We start from the raw sequence: 9,591 nt of genomic DNA, 5'->3' as shown, positions 1-9,591 counted from the left end.
AATCACTTTTTTAACTAGGTGTTGAGTTTTACATTTTTCTCCCTCCTTCCCTCCCCTTTCCCCCTCCTCCTGACAGAAAGCAATCTAATATAGGCTCTACACATGTAATTTTGCTAAACATAGATCCAGATTAATCATCTTGTGAAAGAGGAATCAAATCCAAACAGAAGAAAAAAAAGCATTAGCAAAAAAATAAAGAATAATACTTAAGACAACTTTTAAAAATTGAAGATAGTAAGCTTTGGTCTACATTTAAACTCCACAGTTCCCTCTCTGGCTATGGATGGTATTTTCCATCACAAGTCTTTTAGAATTGTCTTTGATTATTGTACTGCTGAAATGAACAAGCCTATCATAGGTGATCATCACCCAATGTAGTTGCTGGTGTGTATAATGTTCTTCTGCTTCTGCTCATTTCACTCAGTATCAGTTCATGTAAATCTTTCTAGGTCAAGTTATTGTTAATTTGAACTGTTGCAGAACATAGATTGTTGGTAACTGAGGTTACTGAGGTAAACAGTGTCATCTTTTGTACATTCTAGGGATTGATCATGTAAACAGACCACTAAAAGTTTCTACGCTTGCTTTGTTCTACTTGGAACATCTTTATATCGCTTGGTATCTCTGGGTACTCTTCCAGTATCTTTGTCTTCATCTTTGAAATCTCAACTACTGACTTTTATATACCTTTGTTTTTCTAGATGTAACACTACACTGGTTCTTAACAGGTAGTTAAATTGTCATTTCAAGGCAGAATGAGTTTCCCCACCCCATTGCTGGCAGATAGAGGGGCTTTTTCCTTGGAAGAGGTTTGACTAAGTTAAGCAATAAATAGTCAGTTTGCTTGCCAATTACCAGCATTGCACATAGGTGCTTATTTCAAGCTCTTCTATGCTGGAAGATAATATTTCAACTCTACAAACTGCACTTTCATAGGAATCTTCCCTTTCAATGACTGAAAGTAGTTCTTTTTAGTTTGATAGATTTCAAGTTGGGGGGAAAAACCTCCAGTCCAAACTTCTTTTTCAAGAGGCTCAGAGGTTGTTACTTGTTCAAGGTCATATAGGTAGCAATTAGAAGAGTCAGAATTTGAGTCCATACCATGAGTCCTCTCACTTGAATTTTCCAGATCTTTGTGCAATGAAGGGAAGGGTGCCCCAGCAAGAATAGTAAAAATCAAAGGTCTACTGAGGCTAAAAGACAGAGATGTTGATAAGTAAAGAGAAAAACCTTCCCATACCTCCCTTATCAATACACTGTCTCATTGCCCACATTGGCTTTTCCAAACCTTTTCATCCCTCCTCAAAATTCCTATAGTTTTCCTTTCTCCACTCTCTCAGGTTTTTCTATTTGAGGACAAAGACAGAACAGAACCAACCTCCACTTAATACAAACCTCCACTAAATACAAACCAACAAAAACCCTAAGCAAAAAATAACAAACAAAAAACCCCTAGCCATATGCTTCAATATGATGACACTAGCCTCCTGGCAGTTTCATGGAGATTCTCCATCTCCAGAAATTTTCTCTGGCTATCTCCCATGCCTAGACTGCAACACCTCCCTGGTTTTATTTCATTTTATATCAATTCATCTAGTTTTTCCAATATAGAAACTTCTCTGGAATCTCCTTATTCATCATTTCTTAGAACCCAGAAATATTCAGTTGCACTCAGGTTATGGCAATCTGTTTAGCTGTTCCTTAATTTAAGATTATAAGCACCTACTTTTCTTAAGACTCTGAAAGAAGACTTATTGTCTCCCTTTTTCCTTTTTTTCTCAAAATGCATGGCAATTTTACATTTGAGAGGGAAAGTCATTTTGTTGCCAAAATCTGATTATTTTAGAACAAAATGGTAAAACACTCTTCTTTTTACATGGAAATTTCTTACCTGGAAAAATTCCTATCCTTGTATTCATACTAGAATTTAACTCTTAAAGTTTTTAATTTTCATTCTCAGATTCTGAATTATTTTCAGCCTGAATCCCTAGAACCATAAAAACATTTTCAAGAGAGATGTCTTCATTTGCTCAGGGGGAAAAGCTACAGTGTCCATCCCAGAGGATTATTCAACTTTAAACCATTCCAAGAGTGGTGAAGGCCAAGCTTCAGAAAGGACAAAGAAAAGAGTCAACATATCACTCTAAATAAGATTCTATCTTTTGAATACTAATCTCTTACAGGGTGAATCCCTCTCACAACAAAACCAAACCAACAACAATTTAGTCCCTTTGGAGTAACTTTAGACTAAAGTTATTATAGGCCTCAACAGAATCTCTATCACTAAAACTTTCAGTCAGTTCTTTTATATGGAGTCGTACTAGGTGCTGCTCTAATAGTATGATATTACCATCATAGAAACATTTCTACTACCAAAACTTATGTGAGAATCCAAAATGTTGATTTGAATGACACCCTTGCAAAAGTAGGTAGGAAGAAGAAAGGGAAGGAGAGAGGGAGGGAGGGAGGGAGGGAGGGAGGGAGAGAGAGAGAGAGAGAGAGAGAGAGAGAGAGAGAGAGAGAGAGAGAGAGAGAGAGAAAGGAGGGGAAGGGGGAAAGAGAAAGAGAAGAAGAAGGAGAAGGAGGGATAAAGCAAGGAGATAATTCTTCAAGGAGAGGAACAGAAGCACACTTTTACCTTCTTATTACATGAATCATATCAAAGGCTTACTCCATGTTGTAACATGCTTTTCCTGACAAACATTTTATTATAATTCAAGGTATTGCTGTCACTTCATGAATCCATTTTCTTTATTCAGATTATCAGTTTTTTCCTGGACAGAGAAATTTTTGTTCATTCTGTTTCCTTAATGCACTTTTCATTGCTTCCAACTTAAAATAGAAAAAAGAATGGCCCGATCAGCTCTCTTTCCCCAGCATTTTTTCTTTTTTTCATAACTAGACTAATATCAGAGTTGGTCAGTGATATCCAAAGCTATTAAGTAGGAAGTTTTTCTTGAAAGGCTGATCACTTCCCCCAATCATCCAAGTTTCTATTTCTGCTCTTAATTCCTTCTCCTTTCATATTAGCAGCAGGTACTTTGTGACCTAGAATTAATTCTCAGTTTGCCTCAGGTCCAGAGACCTCCAGTACAGAGGCACATATGCCTTTCTCCAGTGGTATCTCCAATTTCTACACTCTGCTCTGTGATGATTTGCCTCTTCTAAATCCCCTTTCCTCAGGACTCTACCCTCTAATTTCTAAGGAGATTTTTTAATGTATTAAATTGATAATGGCTTTTAGAGTGCCATCTCACCAGGGGTCACTCAACCTAAGAGAATGAATCATTAATGTAACAATGGAGGCAGATCTATAGGACGTTATCATTAGGGAGCAGAAGGGAGCTCTGAGCAGAGAAAGAAGGATTTCTAGTGACCTTTGAATCATAGCATGCAGGCAACTGTTGCCTTAGGACACTTATTAAGGGAGTAAGGAAATATTAGATATAGTCTGTGTGATTTCAGAGAACAAAATTGGCATGAAAGAAATTCTATGATTTTATCAGTTATCTTGAAACAGATTTAGATTCAGTTTAAGAAATAACTTTCTCTCAATTAGACCTATCCAGGCCATTCAGTAAATTTTGCTGGTGTAATAGGTTCTCAAAGAAGGAGTTATAAGATTCTGATTATGTGTTTTACATATATATATATATATATATATATATATATATGTGTGTGTGTGTGTATGTATATGTATACATGTGTATATACATATATATATATATATATATATATATATGTTTTACTTACCTAGAATATAAACAAAGTAAGTATATTATTTACAAAAGAAACAAAATGTGTTTACTATGAGTAAGCACTAACCTCAAACCTATCAGACCTTATACTGGCTAAGAATGTAGGGAATGATTTTTTTTGGTGAGGAAAAAAGGGGGAAATGGAGCATAAGAAGTCTAAAAAAGAGAAGAGGAGATTCGGAATAGCCACTGTAGAGAGTATGACAATCAGAAGAATAAAAGGATTGTTCTGAGAAATGATGGTCCAGTTGAAATCAAATAAGTTGAATTCATAATGGAGCCAGTTAGTTTGACTAGATAACTTCCTTTGGGGAGTAGAGAAGGTATGCATGGTAGAATTAACCTAAGATTAGAGTTTGGCAGGGTATAAATAATTATAGGACAAGGGAGCAATTTATTTTCTTTATTCAAGAATAAAAGAAAAAATAGTTGGATTGAGTTCCAAAGGGCTAAGACTACACAGGGAGAAAAGTGAGACCAGGGTAGGTTTTATGGATGGTTGTGATGAAGTAACAAAGAGATATTAAGAGGGATGAAATAAAGGGGAAGGGGGGGGAACGTAGTTAGTTGTCAGACATAGAAATTTGAGATTTCTGGATGATGAAACATTGTGAGTAATGACAAAATTAAGATTATGAGAATCCCTATGAATTGGAGATGACATGAAAATTTAGGTCATCTGATTTGAAGAAAGTGATGAATTAAGAAGTTTGTGTGGGGTGTTTGAGGAGATACCAGCATGTGTATTGAAGTCTCTAAGTATGATGGCAAGGATAGGAAGAAGAAGAAAAAGGAGGGAGATGGATTAGGTGGATGACCACATTCAGACTTCACAATGTGATGGATTAGATAGATGGAATCATTCTCTCATGGGAGGAGAGGTTTTGATAGTGAAAGTCTAAAAGTTTCCATGAAGATGAAATTATGATTTTGCCATTCAAAAGTTAAGGTGACAATGATGATGATGTTTGTACTTCTTTCTCAAAGAGGACCATTGACACCAGAGAGGTGATGCCATGACAAGCACATGAATTGAATTTGAGTGAGGGGCTATTGAACTAAGTCACCTGCTTCACTTTTTCCCCCAGAGTCTTCTTGGTCCAATGGCAAAACATGAATCTGAATGATTAGAAATGATCCTGGTTGTGAGGCAATCAAGGTTAAGTGACTTGCCCAGTCACACAGCTAGTGTTGTGTCTGAGGCTGGATTCAAACTCCCATCCTCCTGACTCCAAAGCTAGTGCTCTATCCACTTCACCACCAAAAGTTAAGGTAACCAACAAGGGAAACCATTGTTCATATCTTATTCTCATGTTTGAAAGGAACTGCCTGATGGCATGGAAATGATAGGCACTTTGTTGGGGGGGAAGTAATTAGAATGCATGATGCAAAGGAGTAGAAAGGCAGATAGGGTCTGCCTTGCACCCTACATATTAAGAAAACAAACTTTGAAGAGTTCAGAGAAAGGATAAGCTGCATTTTATCACCCCCAAATCAGCATAATTCAATCTATTAACTCCTGAATTCATAAAAAAAATCATTCTTTAATAGCAGGCCCTTGAAATCTAGGGAGTCTATTGTGCAATTTATCGATTTCCTTTTTTGGTGTCTTTACTATTTTACTGTACTTAGACACAGTTAATCGTATTTTGATTGAGCATGTTCCCTTGGTTTCCTAATAATAAATTATGGGCTATTTGGCTAGGAGGACAGAGTACCAGTATACCAGAATTTCAGTAATATAACTAATTTGATCAAAGATTCATTCTGGTCTTCCAAATGTGTAAACTGTTTCCTTTAATACTTTATAGGGAACATGTTCTAGAAGTCAAAAGGTAAAATAAAGTTGAGTATACAACTGTTTCTGATCTATGAATGTTATTGGGTCTACTTGTTATTTTCCTTGACACATGAAATCAATCTTTTGTATTCTGTTATCTGTATATCTAGACACTTTGATGATAAACATTTTGGGAATATAGAGATAAAATATGCCATGATTTCCATTTTCTTTTTTCTTTTGCAAGGCAATGTGGTTAAGTGGCTTGCCCAAGGCCACACAGCTAGGTAATTATTAAGTGTCTGAGGTCAGATTTGAACTCAGGTACTCCTGACTCCAGGGCCAGTGCTCTATCCACTGTGCCACCTAGCCACCCCTATGCCATGATTTCTAAGCAAGAATTTGTAGAGAAGAAAACATACAATTTCAAATGATTCAATCAAACATCTCTAACTGCTATTATTCTGACTTGAGGCAAAACATCAGTTTTAAACTCCTCTAGTAACAGAGAGTTAAAGACACACTCACCTAGAGTCTGTTGTATTTGCCAGAGATATATTGAATAAATTTGATTATTTGGTGCTAGTTTTTATCTGAGGGTTATATTTGATGCACTATTTTGCCTTAACCTGGATAAACTGACTTGTTTATATCTCTTTAATACAATTCAGTGGGAAATAAATTCCCTTTTCATTAATGATAGAGCCTTTATAATCTTTTGACTTCCTTTCCTAAACATACAAATAGCCATATACATGAAAATATACATATGCACTTTCATAATGTATATAAAAAGATTACTTTTGCAACATGATAAGTCACATTATTATATTGTTTAGAAAATAAAAAAGAAGGAAAAGACTAAACATTAACACACACACACATACATACACACAAAGAAGAAAGGATTCATAGCAACATATTGCAGTTTCCATGAAAATGCATTTATGGTTAATGACAAAGTACCAACTTGGTGCTGGCCTACCCAGGAATGACTAGTAAAACTTAGAGAGCAAAATGCAAAAGTCCTCCCCCACCACCCCAGACATTTAGATGGAACCATTTATGAACCTATTCTTACACTACAGCTAAGGGTACAGATACAAAAGGGTACAGATACAATGACTTCACCAAAGTCTGCCTAAGAACAAATCAGATGGTTTATAAGACAAAACTCTGCCAATTTACTCTTCATACTTTACATTAAACTTACAAGATTTAAGACTCTCATAATCCAATATTATAGTTGATTTAATCCAGTGACTGGAGTGTAATTCAGAAATATCCCTCCCATATTCATTTCCAACTCCTAGATTATATAATCTTATTATTCCATATGAAGCCTACTTTCAGCATGGCTTACATTTTTTTGCAAACATGGTTATAATGCTATGTTATAACTTCTGTGATTTATATACTAGTTTGTTACATGAAGTGCTACATATTTTAGGGCACAAGGAATGCATAGAGATGAATAGACAAATAAATAAAGATTTGCATAAAGATATAGAGCATATGGTTGAATAGATGATGGACATCTATCAAAGAACAACCATATTAAATCATAACCATCACTTTCCTATGATAGGTTCTCTCTACCCTTAGGGCAAAAAAGGAGACCTCAGTTTTAGCATCTTATTCCCCATATTTCAGTTGGTGGGGCATTTTTCTAATCATTTAATCTCTAGATTGTTAAATTTAAGGGGACTCTTTAAATCATATTAACATATTTTGTTTCTTTGAATATTACTCTTTAAACCATAACTGTAATAAACTCAAAAGAAACATCTTAACTATTTATGGGTGCATTAAGTAAGGACTGGTGCTACAATTAGTAACATGGATAGCAACAATTAACTGCATTACACAACAGACACATCCTTTCTGTTTTTGTGTTAGTATAACAAAGAGGTGATTTCTAAGAGTTTTCTGGCATATCAGAAATATATCAGGTGATGAAGTCAATACAGGTAAACTGAAAGCTTCAAAATTGTGAGCCACGATGACCATAATGAAATGCACAAGTTCATAGAGTTCTTACACCATTAATAATGCCTCATTCTGACTTTATGTTTTCTTGTAGTAACACCATTACTGTAAAATCAAAGGCCCCAAAATCAATTCTAGCAGCAGTGACTTCTGCAAACCATAGAATTTGGGCTCATTTCTGTATATCCCTTGATAGGATAAGATTCATTTAATAAATTGTACATTCCAGTTGCAAAGAAAGTTTCTGGTCCTTCTGTAGGTACACTTGGGGACAATTCCTTACTTTGAATTAAGCTAGTATGGATGTCTTCAGAGAGAGAGAAACTGATTAAGTCCAAAGAATAATTCAGGCATAAAAACACAGATCAAAGAGAAGGTCAGTCAGGTCATGTGGGTTTTTCCAGAGATTAAACTTGTTTGGACCAGGCCACATTTCTCTTGTAGTTTGGCAAAAGCCCCAGTTCTCATTACCAGTGATGACTGAGGCTGCCATTAGAAGATTGAGTACTGAGCCACTCAGACCCTGAGTAATACAGTCAAAGCCCAGGACAATCCTGTAGAGGGAAAGAAAGAGCCATGATTGTTGTAAACAATGGTTGGTTGTGGTCTAAGAGCCATTCCTCACAGAAAGCATAGAAAGACGCTATCTGGGAAGTACATTCAGGTTCTTTTTCATCCTCAAACTCATACTTTTAGGATCCTTTTCTTCCATCAGATGGGATCCCTCCTGGGTTTTTGACTCACTATCTTTCTGTAAGTTGTTTCAGTTCTGTTTCATCTACTTTTAGAGAAGCTTTCAAAGAGAGAGCTGGGGGTTTTGGTAAATTTTCCAGATTAAGAAATACTTTACACACAAGGACACCAAATTGATGTTATTGCCATTTTAAAGATGAAGGAAAAGGCCTAGAAATATTGTCATTTATCAGTCAGGTTTTGAAATCTAATGAATTCTTGTTTCCCTGTCAGGTTGAGGGAGAGAAGAATTTATGGCCAAAAGAGATAGAGAACATTATGAAATGTAAAATGTATAATTTTTAAACAGGCAAACCAGAATTTCCCTTTGTTTTCCTTCCAAACTTGACTATCATGGTAGCTAAAACTGGAGAAGTATAGTCTTATGACTGGGGAGAAGGGCAGGAAGGTTCCAGATGGCTCTTAGAGGCCTTCAACAAAGGTTCCCAGCTGCAGAGGCTGTCCTCCCTTTATTTTTTCAACACTCTCTACAGTTTTTGTTAAAACTCAAATTGTCAGTCTTCTGTTTTGCCAAAAGTTAAATCGCACATTGGTCCCAAATTAGCATTTCTCATACAGCAGGGCATTCTCTTTCAAGTACTGTTTTTTTTTTTAATCTTGTCTCCCTGATTTACCAGGTTCATGCCTATTCCAATCATTCTTTTTATATCTCCCTTTCCTCTGATGTTTCATGGTAGACAGTATAGTGTTTCCAGAAATTTTCTCCTTAGCTAATATAATAAAAACAGATGGAATATATTTCTATAAGTTCAGGAAGTTAATTATTTCATATTAATGACTTCTCCATTTTCAACTATTCATAAGCCAGAGTAATGTTGCATATCAAAATTCTGGTGGATTTTAATTGCAACTAATATTAAGCATTTACTATAAGTAAAACTTAGTGACAGTGATCATTAAAATTAACTCCTAATATACTTTTTGAGCTGTGAGAACAGTATTACAGGACAAACAACCTTTATTCTTTAAGAGTTTGACAGATCTTGAGCTTGAGAGAACTGTACAGTTTCTAGTCCAGCCTTCAACTTTGACAGATGAAACAGATGAGGCTCAGGGAATTTAAATGACTTATCCAAGCTCATGAACCTAGTAAGTGATTGTAGGAGGAAGACTCTACCAGAGTCCCCTATTTTACAGATAAAATAGACCAGTCCTTTTCTTTAAACTATCTTGAAACCATCCTACAATCTTAATTGTCTGACTTACCTGAATAAATGTTCAACAAATAGCAATTCCTTTTCTTGCTATTACTGCTAAGTAAATTTCCATTTCATTCCAATATTAAGCCTAAAATACCAAGAGATTGGCTTC

The 9,591-nt window shown here is 35.6% G+C and overlaps 1 pseudogene; it reads right to left on the bottom strand.

The window, feature by feature from the left end:
• Positions 1–7,335: 7,335 nt before the first annotated feature.
• On the bottom strand, positions 7,336–8,410 carry LOC141489405 (ferroportin-like; annotated as a pseudogene).
• Between the last annotated feature and the right edge of the window lie 1,181 nt (positions 8,411–9,591).

This window comes from Macrotis lagotis, chromosome 5 (assembly GCF_037893015.1).
Source record: "Macrotis lagotis isolate mMagLag1 chromosome 5, bilby.v1.9.chrom.fasta, whole genome shotgun sequence".
Lineage (NCBI taxonomy): Eukaryota > Metazoa > Chordata > Mammalia > Peramelemorphia > Peramelidae > Macrotis > Macrotis lagotis.
The sequence above is the reverse complement of the archived record's forward strand: the minus strand, read 5'-3'. Positions and strand labels throughout refer to the sequence as shown.